Below are 16,022 nucleotides of genomic sequence, written 5' to 3'. Positions count from 1 at the left end.
TAATCCTCACACAGCCGTATAAGATAGGTGCTTCAATTATTTCCATTTTGCAAATGAAAACTTGATGATGTGGTTTCTGTTTTGTTCTCTTCTTTGTCTCAGTACCTACCACGCTGGCTGCCCTCTAATAAGTCCTCAGTAAATATTTGTCGAATCAATTAATGGTATTTAGCAATATGCGTAAGCCATACTGCTGCTATGGGGTGAAGCCGGAGTCATACCCGGGCTGGCCTAACTCCATAGACAGAGGTCTTAACTACTGCCTCTGTTTACCTTTTTCCCACTGACCCCTTAAGTCTGAGAAAGAAGACAAGGGCCTGTTGGTGGAGGCACTTCCCTGCATGATACTTAGAGTTGTTGTGTCCTTGGATATAACTGGATGTTGTGATTTCTCCAGGGTCATTGTTTAGACATTATTCACAGGATCCAGGGTTCCTCTGCTTTGGGAATATATTTACATATCAGCTGTAAAAGCTGAACCCTTCTATATAATATAATTCTCCAGGCTTTCTGTAATGCAGAATGATAAATTGTAGGCTACTTACCAAAAAATGTCTACATATGGGCAAACATATTTTTATTATCATTTAGCAACTGTGTGAGGTGTTTGAAAAGTCTCTGGAATACAGGCAGATGAAGAAGTCCCCCCGTAGAAATGATCAAGATTAGGGCTTGGAAGTTAAATGCACTTCCCATACCTTTTAGGCTCTATCTCCTTCGAAGATGAATAGATTGAGTTTGCATTTCTCTGTGTGATTAACATCAAGCACCCTGTGTTGGTTGAAAAGGTTCATTATCTGGAGAAGAACTTAAAAGGCAGGATGGACAACTTCAATTTAGATAATTGTTGGCTGTGATGGAGTGCTCTTCAAATGGGTCTCTACAGGGCGGGGGCGAGGAGTGCCATCCACTAAGCGCTGGAAAGGTTCTCAGAACCCACAGGCAGCAAATGCCTACGTAGAGGAAGCATGATGTATGGGATCAGAAACCCTGAATTTCAGCTCCAGCTCCATCACTTACTAGCTTGGCGGCCTTAGGCAAACTCAATCAGTGTCTTTGAGGTCAGTCTTGCCATCTGTAAATGTGGCAATGACCAGGCCTAACTTCCAGGTTGTTTTAAGGATCCAGTGAGATGCTGGCTGAGAATGCCTTGTAAATGCTCTATGTAAAGCTTGGAATCATCATCATCACCCTTCTGATGATCATTGTCACTAATCAAGGTTTAGGAGGATTCAAAGATGGGCAAGACGGTTTTATACAACCTGAAGTTAACACAATCTTGAGGGCCTCTCTAAGGAAAGAATACAAAATTACAGGTAAAAATTAAGTACACTGTCTTGGAAAGAACTTTGTGGGCTTCACTGTAAACACACCTCTGCCTGCATGAGAAGTGGTATAATGGTCAGAAGCACAGGTGCAGGGAGGAGCACTACCTGAGTTCAAATCCCGACTTAGCTATGTGACCCTGGGCAAGTTACTAAACTTCGTGCCTCAGTTTTTCCTCTGTAAAATTTTTTCATCTGTATTGAAGATTAAATAACTTAAAATGGGTAGTGGTGTCAGCACATAGTAGGAAATGTACCTATTTGCCACCACCATTTTTTTTTTTAACTTTCTTTCCAGGATCTTTTCACTGAAAGGATGAAATATAACAAGTACAAATATTACCTGAGACAGAGTGTGGTGAGTGCCATAAGGAAGTACAAACCATCAGTTCCGGGAGTCAGAGAAGACATGTCTACTTGGGGGAGTCAGGAAAGGCTTCATAAAGGACAAACAGGGAAGATGTCAAAAGGCAGCACATTCCAGGCAGAGGAAGAGCTCACTTGAAGAATTGGAGGTGAGCCCCAGTTGGACATATTGGAGAATAAGGTCTATATGTATGGACTAGAGAGAAAGTGAGAAATGGACCTGGAAAGGTAGATTTTAGCCATAGTGCGGGGGGCTTTGGGTGCCCGGATGAGGGAATGCAGGCAGTGGGGAGAGGATTAGAGCCTGTGGGCTTGAGGAAGATTAACCTGGTCGCACTCAGTAGGAGAGATGGAGTGGGTTCAGTGCCACTTAATAATCCTGGCAGAGGGTAACGAAGGTGACTGGAGTCCTCCCACCTTAACAGCTCAATTTGGAATATGCCTCCAGCAACATTGGGAAGAGCAATCATTTCTTTAATGTGTGAAAAGAGAGAACTCCTACTTTGTAGTTTTCCCATTCATATTAGAGGCTGAGTGGAGTTTCTCCTTCCATTCCATCAGTATGAAAGGTGTAGGGGTTCTCCCTACAACAGAAGGGAATTATCGCCTATCTCCATCCAGGGCCTTGCACTGGTGGGCTCTGACAGAGGATTGAGAAGGCTTCTCTGGCATGGGCACATCCTTCCTCCCAGGGGAAACTTTTCCCATCCCCTCTCATTAAGATAAACATTTTACATGGTTTCTTTTGCTATCACCTTTTGGGGTACATTCCCTTGAGAAATGAAGTGCTTTCATGCAGCTGCCTGGCATTTAGTTTTCTCCCGAGGCAGATGGGGCTGTTGTGTACAGGGCACTGTGCAGCCTAGATGACTGTATGTAGCAGCCCAGCCACGTGGTGAGAGCCTTATTGAGGAGGACATTTGGAGGGTCATTCCCAGGCATTTTCGCCCCTCTGGGAAAGGCAGTTGCTAGGTGTTCCCCTGGGGATTCTGCCTTCCTGGCCACAGTTGGTTCACTGGTGGGCACCTCTACCAAGCCAACCCAAATCCTTCCCTAGAAAACTTAGAGCTTCAACTAAGGAGAGGATTCACCTCCTCTGGGTGGTGGGAGCAACAGAATTTGAATGGTGGGAGCACCCATCAGCCAGGTTCCCAATACGTGGAAGAAGACAGTCTACGTACTAGAGAAGGGGCCTCTCCCAGGTTGAATTTGACTCCTTTTCCAGTTTTCCATGAGGAACAATTCCACCCTTGTTCTTCTCTAGGTTAAGTGTAATGCTCTTTTAGAAAGTTTCTTCTTTTTCCCAAACTATTTTGAGTTGGACTTCTTTCACTTTTAAAGTTTATTTTGAGATGGAGGCACCTGAGTGTCCGACTTTGGCTCAGGTCATGATCTCGTGGTTCATGGGTTCGAGCCCTGCGTCAGGCTCTGTGCTGACAGCTCAGAGCCTGGAGCCCACTTTGGATTCTGTGTCTCCCTTTATCTCTGTCCCTCCCCCACTCTTGCTCTGTCTCTCTCTCTCTCTCAAAAATAAATAAACATTAAAAAAAAAACTTAAGTTTATTTTGAGAGAAAGAGAGAGAGTGTGGGAGGGCAGAGAGAGAGGGAGAGGGAGAGAGAGAGAATCCCAAGCAGCAAGGATCCTGATGCACGTCTCCAGCTCATGAGCCATGAAATCATGACCTGAGCAGAAGTCCGACACTTAAGCAACTGAGCCATCCAGGTGCCCTGGATTTCTTTCACTTTGATCTAAGGGTCCTGATTCATGCACCCATGCCCTCACCCTGTGCTCATCAATTAAAACTTACTCAGCCTTGTCACCTTCTTTTCAGTGTCTTAAGGATTGCACAGACGACCTCATCACTGCTAACATAAAGAACAATGTGTTAGCCCTTAAGGATCACAGCACTCACACAGGACTTTTTAAATTCCAAAATAATTCTTCAATCATTATTTCACCTAATCCATAAAACATGCAGAAAGACAGGGCAGATATTCTCTTCCTCATTTTGTAGAGGAGAAAAGTCAGGCCCAGATTAATTAACTTCTGACTCACAATTTTTGCCTACATTTCCCCAGTTATATTCTGCCAGAACCTGAATTTCAACCCATATCTTTTGCTTGCAAATTTAGTATACTTTCCCAAATACCTTCTAACTTGAGGAAGTGACCTAAAGCTTAGACTTAAGGATATTGATGAAAGCCATTAAGAAAGATGGTGTGGTCAAGGGGAACTTCATAGGATCTTCAGAACTCTCTGGTTAAGCAACTTTCTACTCTGCTTATAAGAAAAAGGGTAGTGCTATTGCTTGTGTTTGGGGGGACCAAAGGAAATAATACTTGGGTCAAGACTAGGATGTAGCAAGTGAGCAGGTGAGGCAGTAGGAGACACCTATATTTATGGTTATGCAAGGGCTTGTCCTGGCCCTGTGATATCATGAAGGTCATAGCTGCAAAATTCAGACTTCAGGGGTATGTGAATAAGAACACCACTTCCACACCTAAGGAAGTGTTTGGAGGTATGTTGAGTGGAAGAATCAGAAGATCAGAAACAGTCACCGGTAGTCAACTCTGTCATACCTGGCATTTCGACATCATTGCTCTAACACCTTTGCTCAGGATTTGCATGTATAATTGATTCACTTAGCTAGCCATGCTCTCAAGAAATGTATTTTTTTCACTCGTTCTGACACACATATATCCTAGGTGCAGGAAAATTACAATCACATTCCTTTGGGAACCTAGTAAACCCAAACAAATACTAAAAATCAATATTTTAAAATCTAGAGTAGATCCTAGAGATAATCTATTTCAGGTTGGATTTCTGTGACTTTTGACCAGAGTGACCAATTACTTTTTACCAATTACTATACCCATGCTGTTAGGCTGCTGTTATTGATCAAAACTTACTTGTGCTATTTCCCTTTTTCTCAGTGTCAGGAAATTGAAAGTGATAGAGCCTAAGTCCTTTTTTAAGGTCATGCAGCCATGCAGTGGAAAAGCCTAGATTCGAATCCAGGTCTCCTGAGACATGGTGCTCATTCTACCATACCGTGGTCCTACATTGGAGGGATATTGTCCAAAGTACAAGAAATTTGTGTGTGTGTGTGTGTGTGTGTGTGTGTGTGTGTGTGTGTGTATTTATTTTTGAGAGAAAGAGCAAGAGTTGGGAGCAGAGAGAAAGAGAGAATCCCAAACAGGCTTTGTGCTGCCAGGGCAGAGCCTGACGCAAGGCTTGAACTCACAAACCATGAGATCGTGACCTGAGCCAAATCCAAGAGTCGGACACTTAACTGACTGAGCCACCCAAGTGCCGAAAAAGTACTAGAAATTTTTAATACCAATCATTTCATGTATGTACGGTACTTAGAAATTTTCTAAGTGCTTTTGCATTTGGTATTTCATTTTCAACTCAAAATTTTTGTGAGTAAATTATTCCTATGATAAAGATAAGAAAATTGAGGCACAGTAAGTTTATGTGACTTATTTGAGGAAACCTACTGAAGTAGTAGCATAGCTGTTGTTTTCCTCCACCACCATTCATTTTTTTCCCTATCAAATCCCATGACAAACCAAACATCTACAATTACTTGTTTAGTAACCATTTTCTCCTGCCCTATATATTAGTTATCTATTGCCATATAACAAATTACCTTGAAACTTAGCAGCTTAAAATAATGAACACATACTACCTCACAGTTCCTATCAGTCAAGAATCCAGGTGCCACTCAACTGGGTTCCTGTGACTTAACAGTCTCTCCGGAGGTTGCAGTCAGGTGTCGGCCGGGGCTGCAGGCTCATCTGAAAGTTCAACTGAGCAATGATTCACTTCCATCCCGTTGGCAGGACTGGATTCCTCATGAGCTCTTGGATGAGGGCCTCCATTCCCTTCTGGCTGTCAGCCAGAGACCTCTCTCAGTTACTACATGGCCTCTCCATAGGGCAGGTCACAACATGGCAGTTGGCTTCCCTCAGAGTGAGCACATGGGAGGGCAAAACAGAGAAGCCCAAGGCAGAAGCCACAGCACTTTGTGTAACCTAATCTTGGAAGTGACATCCCATTACTTTTGCCATGTTCTATTCATTAGAAGCAAGTCAAAAGGTCCAGCTCACTCTCAAAGGGAAGAGATTACAAAAGGGTGTGACTCAGGAGGCTGAAATCACTGGAGCCTATCACATATCACATGCTCCAAATTAAAATTACACCCTCAAGAAGCTTAAGGTGAAATAACTCTAGAGTTAAGTGTATTATCCTTCGGTTTTTTTAAGCAAAAACATTTTTTTTTTATAGTAAAGCAGAAAGGCTTATTCATCCAAAAATTATAGCTGGCAGCTTGTCTGATATTTTGGAGCCATTGTGCAAAGTGGACACGTATGGATGGATCTGTGATTCCGCCATCCATCTCTCCCTCTCCTCAGAGCATGCTAATTTCATAGCTTGATTTTTTTTTTTCCATCTGAACTGAAAGTCTTGCCTTCCAGACAGCACGAGTGAATGACACTGCCTGCACGTCAGAAATTGCAACTGACATTTCAATTTTGCTTAATTTTTTTTTCTTTCTTTGATAGTATTATGGAGAGAATTTACATTTGAATAAAAAGCAAATAGTGCATGTCAGAGTAAGCATCAGGGAATGTCAAATTGTTTTTTTCCAATTACAACTCTATTTCAAATAGGGTAATGCAATTAAAGGATAATTACCAGAAGCACAAAGCCAAGGTTATGATCAGAAATGGTTACCCTTTCACTTGAAGTCCTGTCTTGCTAAATAAAATATTCCTGAGGGGCAAGTTACTGTTTGAAAATAGAATACACTCATCCAGGAACAACCAAACACTTGGCAGTGTTGACCAAAACATGTATTTGTGCATAAATACCAGTGTTTAAGACAGATGAAAAGACAGTAAAGGTGAGCCGCATTTTCCCTGGTTTTATCACTCTGATTAATAATGTGATAAATTAGCTTTAGGATGCAATATTAATTAACAGTATATTAGTTGCATTTTATTGCCAATAACATAACAAGCTCTGAAATAGTAGTCAGAATAAACTGCTGACGTGGGCTTTTCTGCAAACTGAGCTGTAGTTTGATTTCTCATTTGTCCAAGTGAAGCATCAGCAACTGAGTAAAACCAATTACCTCAAAACCCACCAAGCCCTCGGCAGCAACTTAGTGCATCTGAGCTTTGCCCAAATGTTATTACTTTCAAATTAGAGCCTGGTCTGAGATGGGGCACCGAAGAATTTCTACTGCTGAAAATAATTCAATATGGCAGTCTAGTTTTGTTATACTTTGCAGAGCCAGATAGAAAGCAAAGACTCCTTCCAGGCCCAAGACATCTTGAATCCATAGCTGTCCCCTTCCAGAGGCAAGCTGGAGGTACAGAAGTCAGATGTAAAAGGAGAGGCATTTTCCTGACTCCCTCGAGCAAATTATATTGTTGAAAAATTCCCAGATTGTAGTGTTCGTTTTTGAGGTGAAGTCCTGGGTTTGGGTGGGGGACACTTTAGGAAAAAGGATGCAAGGCATACGGAGGTTTGGATAATGGGAGTTACGTCACCTCACTACATAGTGACAAACTCTGTAGCACAAAAATCCTTAGGTAAAAAGAGAAGTTATTGAGTTAGCACATGGTCAGGGGAATTGAAACAAGCTGGGGGAGGTGCATGATGGGTACTTGAAGAATTTCTGTACAGTTATTTATTCACTTGTCTCCCCGACAGCCCCTTGCTCTCTGCCTCCCCCACCCTGCTCTTCTCTCACAGACACAGTTACTTCCTATTCCTTTATCTTGTTTAATTTCTTTCACAGCACTTATCACTATCCTAAATCACATTTCACATAGTTTAGTCATTCATTCCTCATTTACTTATTGCCTATGTCCTCACCAAACTGTAAACTCCATGAGGTCAGGGGATGTGTCTGCCTGTACCCTGCAGAACCGTGGCTGGCACATAGCAGGCATAAAAATAGCTGAAGCAAAGAATGAACCCATTCACTGAACTCTATTTACCAAATGCCCAATGTCTAAGCTCAAAAGATTCCAAGATGATGAACTCCTAACTGTCCTTCTCTGGAGTTTACTATGTGCCCTCAATGAGCTAAAAAGCTTTGAGTGTAATGAGTAAAAGCTTTACAGTATCTTAACTTAATCCCCAAACAACTCTGCAAAGCCTGTTTCTTGTACCCTTTTTATTTTCTTTTAGGTAAAGATATAGCAGCCCAAAGCGCCTGGCTCACTCAATGCCCCACAGCTAGAAAGAGGTTAAAGTCATGAATTAAATGCAGTTTGCCACTCTGACTCTGGGCATTGTATTCAAAGATGAATAAGACACAAACATCCTTTTTTGAAAACCTCACAGTCTCATGGTTTGGATTTGAAACATTATGTCTGAGAAGGTCATCTTTGCCCTGCTGGGCCAGGGAAAGAATCTAGAGAACAGGAGATGGAACATTTGCCATCCTGGGAATTTCAGGAATGTCCTCCTTCCTGGCAGGATCTGGTATTCCATGGTGTTTTGCCTTTGGGTGAGATCAGATTCTATTAGGGGTTCGTGAGAGCAATATATATTCTCACATCGCTGGTTCCAGGTCTGTGTGTGAGCTCAGCGTCTGTCAGGGATCCTATTTACTTTTAATAAATCCAACAATGAGTGATGAATGAGTGATGAGTCTTCCACCTCAGAGAATCCAGCACGGGTAGGACCCAGCCAGGTGCATGGGGAGCCAAACTCTTTTCCAGCATTCATTACTGAATTCTAAACAGCCGACACCAAACTCCACAGTCAGTTCAGACCACAGACTTTCTGTACAAACTATCCCTCTCTCTGGTCCTGTGGAATAAAAGAAAGTTCCTCAGACTATTCATTCCATGAATTAAAAGAAAGAAAGAAAGATTAAAAAAGGTCTCCCTCAGTTACAATGCTATTCATGTCCTTTGACCAAAAAGAGTTAGAGAAAAACTTCAGGATTGATCTGAGGGATGCAGAGCCCAGGTTCCATTAAAGTGTATTAATGCCAAGGTCTGTGCAATTAGTGAAAAGTCAATCCCCATTACTAGTTAACACTATTGAATATCTGCTTTCTTTAATAAAAAGCCATGTCCAGTACAAAGAGAATAAATCAATAGGTTCGCTGCATTTAGATCCATTTTGCTTTCTTCTAAAATGCACAGAGAAACTCCCTGTCAGAGCTCCACTGTCTGTCTGCCAAGCTCAGTCTGTGAGCTGGCAGCTGGCCCTGACGTTTTTGCCTGGAATCTTTCATTAGCACTCTCTTGCCTCAGCTCTCATTTCTCTAATCAAAAAATTCGAGTTTACCCCGTGCCTAAAAATCCTCTATTTGAGCTTGGTCTTGATCTGTCTCTGATTTGGACGTGTTTAGAAAACAAGCCATGAAGCAGCTATGGACCTACTTCTAAGCCCCAGGTTGGCTAGCTTCAGCCCTCCCTCAGGCAAGGACAGACTGAGGTGGACAGAATCTCTTACAAGAGGCCAAAGCATCCCTAGGGCATGAAAGAGTTTGCCCCTTTAGATATACCTTTTCCATTCTTTTACAGCTGGTTAACCTTTTTTTGCTGCCAATTTTGGAGGCAGCCTGGAATGTTCCAGATCCTCAACTGTGAAGAGCAAAAAAAGGATACACCTGTCCCTTGATGTTTACAAGCCCTCTTGGTTCCCAGCATTTTCCCAAAGGAAGGACACATTCACCCCCCTGCTTAGGAGGCTGCTTCTCTGTAGCTAAGCCAGGCTAATCATCTTCTTTGGTGTAGACCACAAGAAGGGGAAAGCCGTTTAGATACTACTCTCATTACAATGCTTGGCTTATTACAGATTAAAAGGACATTTTGAACCCCACTGTCTCTCATGTACTTGATTATATGTAAGTTACTCTTAAATTGGAATATTGTATTTCTACTAAAGTAAATTACATTTCCCCAAATCATTTCATTTTATTTACCAGAATGCTTAGTCTTTGATTGAAAAAGGAGGATTGATATCATTTTGCTTCAGTTGGGTTTACTGCACAGAATGATTTGATATTCCTTTTATATCCTTTGGTCCTTATTTTTACTAGCAGGTCCTCATTCATTCACTGATTCAACCCTCCTGCCCCCTCTCTCCCTTCCCAGAGTGTGTGTTCGCCAGTGTGGGTAGGTTTAGTGATGATAATGATTTGGGTCATTATTAGTAGGAAATATTGGGTCATTATTAGTAGAAAATAGTAGAAAACAGTAGAAAATATTTCAATTCCATTTTTCCCCAGGATTCAGCAAATAAGAATAGATTATTTTTTTGCTCTATACTAATAGCAGAGATTGTCTAATTGCATAATATTATACAGATAGTATAGGTAGTTTTTAGTTGGTTCAAGTCTCTCTGCAACCAAGAAGGTGGCTCTATCTAATGAAGCGAGAGCTAGCTAAACCCATGTCTGCATATTCCTGTCACAGACATCCTTTTACACCACTTGCCACAGCGCTCTCCCTGGTCCTGAGGTCTGCGTCTGCCATTGCAGATGATCACAAACTAGACCCTACCCTATGAAACCAAAGAATGATCCACTACTGTTGTGGATGCTTCCTGAAGCCACTGACATCACCTGTTTTCCTGTCCCACTTCACAGAACAGCACTGAAACAAAGAGTACCAGTTTATACCTTCCTAACACAAGGGTGGGAAATGTTCTGTTGTGAGGAGGCATTTATGGCCACACAAACAGCCAGGTTTTCTTCACATTCAAGGTTAAAGATTTTGATAAGGCAGGTTGATTCGTGACAAGAAAAGACTTAAAAGTCATCAGACAGGCTGGTAGCACCCAATAGCTCAGGTGCCTCAGCTAAAGGGACGCTGACTAAGGAACAGATGACTGGATCAAGGGACCGTAGATCTTTGTCATCCCAAGTAGATGAAGGCTGCCCTCTGGGCCGGAGGAAGTGATTCAATTCCCATTTTGGGATGGTGCTCACAAAGTGATCAGTCAGCATTGTCAAGAAATTAATCTAAGATGAAGTATGGTAATGAATGTTGGGAAATGAATAAATGCAGTCCCAAGCAATCTGCCTATGTAACATTTATAGAGGAAAACTGCCTTTTAAGGGGTTCACAGTTGTCTTTGGTCCTTTAGCAAACCCTGCTGTGACAATCTTGAAATGAATAGCAAAAGGGAGAATTGAACTAAACTATTTCACTTTTCAAAATATAAAGAGATGTTTTAAAAGTTCAAAATTCACAGAATTGCCTCCAATGCTGCAAACCTTAGGCAACACCAAGGAATCAATCCCTCTTGCCTTCAAAGTGGTGGGGGGTGGTCAGAGATGTTCCCTACTCTGTAGGCACTCCTGAGAACTGTCTTTTGCAAGAGAGTCAAGGTGCCAACCTGGAGCTGGCAAGAAAGTTACTCCATAAAATGAGAATGGAATGGAATGCACTCTCACCTTTGAATTCAAGTGCTTGTTAAGATTTTTATCTGAAATGAATTCTGATTAATATCAACTTGGACTATGTAAAAAAAGACATTCAAACATGTGTTTATACTTGTCGACACGGGTAAAGGATACACCTTAAATCTGAGTCATAGTAGAGAAAAGCATATCACTGATACAGTTACCAAGAAAGTCGACATTCCAAATCTGCCAAGAGACGGAAATTTGTTTCAATGATTGCCCCCTCTACAGCCATAAGAACAAGCTACAATGGAGTGCCCTCAACCCTCCCCACACGACTTTGTTCTTTTTAGTTATTGTCTCAGTTTCTCACTCCAATACTTTATTTTCTAATCATTTCAAGAAGAAAGAGAAATAAACATACCCTCCACGGATGCTTTAGAAGACTTGTTGCTGGTACAGAGAGAAGAGAGAGGGTTGAGTTTCATATTCTTAGGAGAGAATTGTGTCCATGGCAATGGAAGTCACACACACAAACACACACACACACACACACACACACACACACACACGAGAATAAAACAAGCTCATCTCCTTGGATGATGATGATGCCAGATGCCTGCAATCAGCTATCTTCATTAAACTTGAACTGTTACCTTCAGTCAAATTAGGTCTTTCAGTGGAGATAAGATGGAATTTCCAAACTGGGAAGATCTGGAGGGTGGCTGGATAAGCCCTGTCAACAAGCAGCAGCAGATTTTTCCACTTTTCCACTGTTAGCATATGGTCTACATCCCTTGGACACTCTTCCATTGCCTATTTCTTCTTCCATGATTTTGTATCAGAAATTATTTTAAAGGATATGAAACAATTGTATCTAATGGCTTCCCATCTCACTCAAAGTCCCTCATCGACAAGCCACCAACCAAACACTCATGCACCATCTTCATTCCTTCTACAGCCTCCTCCAGGACACTAACCTGTGTGCTAGTCCTTACACACTCAGCATGTTCCTGATTCAGGGCCTTTGCGCTTGCTGTTCCCTCTGACTGGGTTGCTGTTACTACAGTGCATGCATGGTGAAATTGGGTCTTAACTCGAATGTTGCTTTCTCGAGAGTGCTTTCCTGAGGTATCGCACCTAAAGCTTTAACCTCCTCCATCTCCCAAACATACTATACAATTCACTTTTTCTATCTTATTTAGTCTGTCTCCTGACTTGCATGTGGAAAGGACAGTTTTTTATTCACTGTGGTGTCCTTAGTGCCTAGAACAATACCTGGTATGTAGTAAGGGCTCAATAAATACTTTGAGTGAATAAATGAGTATCAATGATTTACCAAGGGAGATACTTAACATCTCTCCTTTATTGACATAAAAAGGCCAGATCTTTTTATGGGATACTAGAAGCATTAACATGGTGATCTTCATTATAAATGGCTATGAGCTCTTACCATGTGCCAAGCATTATGCGAAATGCCTTACATGTGTTGTCAACCCTTGGGCTGAGTGTGATCGTTTCTAGTTTACAATGAATAAATGAGGAGCCAAGGAGATCAAGTAACCTGCTCACATTGGCATATTAGTATGAGGTTGAGCTCAAATAGAAGTTGAAGTTTGTCTAACACATAGGTTTCAATCAAGGGTGATTTTTGCACACCGCCTCCCCAGGACATTTAGCAATGTCTGGAGATCTTTGTCATTGTCACAACTGGAGGCTGTTATTGGCATCTAGTGGGTGGATATGAGAGATGCTGCTAAACACCCCACACCACACGAACCAGCCCTCTACAGTAAAGAATTATCCAGCCCAAAAGGTCAATTGTGCTGAGGTTGAGAAACCCTGGTCTAACCCCATAGACTGTTTTTAGTCACTTTGCAGTTTTGCTCGATTAGTTGCTAGTGGCAGTGAAAACAGCATCAACTCTTTCATAAAGCAATATGATGATAGTGTTTCTCAAGAGTGTCACATGTTTCCATACCTTTTGACCCTGAAATCATACTTCTGTAAATCTGGCCCCAGGAAGTAATCTGAAATGTAGCAAATGTCCCCAAATATTTATCATAACATTATTTGTAATAGCAAAAAATTGAAACATCACCTAATGTCTTGTAAAGGAATCATTAAGTAAACTCTGGAATATCCACTTGTGGGAACATTAAGCAGCCATTAAAATATTTATTAGCAGTTTATAAGGAAATAGGAAAATGCTTACACAGAAATGGTAAATTTTAAAAATTAGTTTCAAAATTATGTATTCAGTAGGACTATTTGAAATCTGAAAAATATTATATAAAATTATATAAAAGAGGTGAAGCAGAAATACACTAAAATATTAATTGTGTGGTAGGACAATGGCTGGTTAATTTACTTCTTTTCTCTTTCAGTACTTCCAAAATGTTCTATAATAATAACATATTCATTTTATAATATGGAAAAATATTTTTTAAAAAGTAAGCCTTTTTTTTCTTTTGTAAGAAGAAACAGTGGTAAATAGAACAACTGTCCCTTATGTGAACTTCAGACCTGTTGTGGTGGATTTGTCTTGTATGTGGATTTATTGTGTTTATTAGCTTTTATTATGATTTTTTCTAGGTAGCTGTCTTTGTTCTAGGAAGAAAGGCATGGTTAGTTATTTCATGGTAGCTGGAATTAGGTCCACCTTTGCCAATTGATAGCTCCCCAAAACACGTTACTTACTCATCTTAAATTGTTTAATGTTTTAAAAACAGTTGAGCCCGTTAGATCAAAGAATTCCCACCCTTAGAATCAGGGCCGCTGTCAAGACAGTTGCTGTTCAGGACCCTGAGGGATGCGAGAAGGAGGGCATGTGCATGGTTAACCTCCTTTGTATGGACATCCAAAACTAGGTGCCGTCTGCTGACTAAGAGTGGACTCTGCACTCCAACAGGCCTTGCTTCAAATTCAGGTTCACACTCACCAATGTGTCTTTGAATCAGCTCTTAACCCCTCTGTGCCCTCTCTGGATTCCAAACCTATGTTTAAATCCTCCACTAAATGCTGTTAATGTCTGATACACTCCATGCTCCTTGGATACTGTGACTTGGGACCATCCGCTGAAGAAAACCTGTCCCACAACCAGCCTCGTCCTTTTCCTACACCCCACTTTACAGATGTCTTTAATTGGAAGGAAACTTTAGGCTTATCCCACAAAAGTCATGACACCACCTATGAAAGCCTAATTAAAGAGGCACTACCTTCGTACTTTGCTTTAATTCAAACCTACCTTCACCCCATGGATGGCCAAGGGTAAGGCTTGGCTTTCTGGTCCACCCGAGGTGGCAGCCTACGATGAATAAGGAATACAGACAAAGCAGCTGCAGAGGTAGAAAGAACAGACAACTCAGTTATTTAATTAACCTACAGAGTCTCTGGAAGGTAAAACATTTTCTTTGTAAAGCCCTGAGACCTCCTCTTGTTTCCAACCAGTAGGTCTTTATTTCCACCTCTCCTGTTCTTTCCGCTCTTGACCCTTCTGCAATGCATTGTTAGATGACTTGTTTGCACAGGATTTTTTTCCCCCAAATTCTTGAGGCATTAGAAATTTTCTCCCTTATCAATTTTCCATGGACTTGCCCTCTGTTCCCTAATGGCACTGGATTGGTACACACCACAGACATGGCCTCAGAAACAAAAGGAAAAGCAAGAAGATAGAGATACACACAGCCAGCCTCCCTGGCTATTCCCAGTGTGTCCCATTGACAATGCTGTGCGGAAGGGAAATTGTTCTATCAGCAACTGTGTTAGATTCATGACCCCACCACAACCTTGAATTGGCCTTTAGTTGTCGCTGATGGGAACTGAAGAACAGAGCCTGTCGACATGATTGCTACTCTCCAATGAATCAGAACATACAGGGCGAGGAGCAGCACATTAAACCAGCAACAGAAATATATCACTGTACTTTTATATAGATGTATTGCTTTTGCCCAGGCATATAAATGATTGGGCCAGGCACTTATTTTTTTTTTCAAGGACTATAAATTAAAAATAAGCTAAGGGTTTTTAAATTATGTTCTTTTAGAAAAAATCAGGATAGCTATTTTAAGGCAACAGTCAAATATTTAAAGATCATTTTATATGGATATTTCAACCACTGTCATTTGGGAGGAAAATCAGCCCTCGCCACCTGCACTCAGGTTACTTAATACATGAGCACTGATTTCTCATGTGCTGTCATTTGCTAATTGATCTTTGTAAAAAGTAAATGTTTCCCATATTTACTTCTTGGCTTGCTTATTGATAAAAGTATAGTTCACAAATTTAAGTTGTGATTTTTTTTTTAAATAGACAGCAAGCATACTCAACCAGCCTAGAACAAGGTGCTCTAAGAGTCAAGGTGTTCAGAGAAAGCTAAGAGAGGGGATCAATAATTCTTAAATTTAGAGGTTTAGAGAGCCCCAGTGAGAATATGCTGAGGCCACCGGACACTCTCCCCAGAAGCACACAGGCATGCTTGCACTTATAAGCAAAACTCTTCATTTCACCTCTAGGACGCACAAACTCCCTAGAGCCAGGGCTGAAAGATCCCTTGCCTTTGAGCTCATCATGTAAAGCTATAAGGTCATGACCCCAGGATGATGATGATCAGCTCTGAAGCATGTCTCAAGTAGTTGGTCACTAACAATAGGTAAAGTGTGGATATTTGCAAATGATTTATTTTTTGGAAGTATGTATGGTTGAGGAGCTTCAAAGGCTCTCCTGTGACAGGATCATTCTCACCTCTCACTATGCCAATAAGACCTATGTGGTCTAAGCCCTGCCTACCTCTCTGAATCACTTCTTACAGCTTTTCTCCTCACCCTAAAAGCTCCAGCTACACAGCCTCCTTTCTAATTTTCAGCCCACTAAGTTCTTTCCTGCCTTGAGGCATTTTTGATGCTGGGTGATGTTCTAGGCACAGTTTGAACAAGGACTCAATAAC

Source organism: Panthera uncia, chromosome D1 (genome assembly GCF_023721935.1).
Source record: "Panthera uncia isolate 11264 chromosome D1, Puncia_PCG_1.0, whole genome shotgun sequence".
NCBI classification, from domain to species: Eukaryota; Metazoa; Chordata; class Mammalia; order Carnivora; family Felidae; genus Panthera; species Panthera uncia.
Note: the sequence above shows the minus strand (reverse complement) of the source record.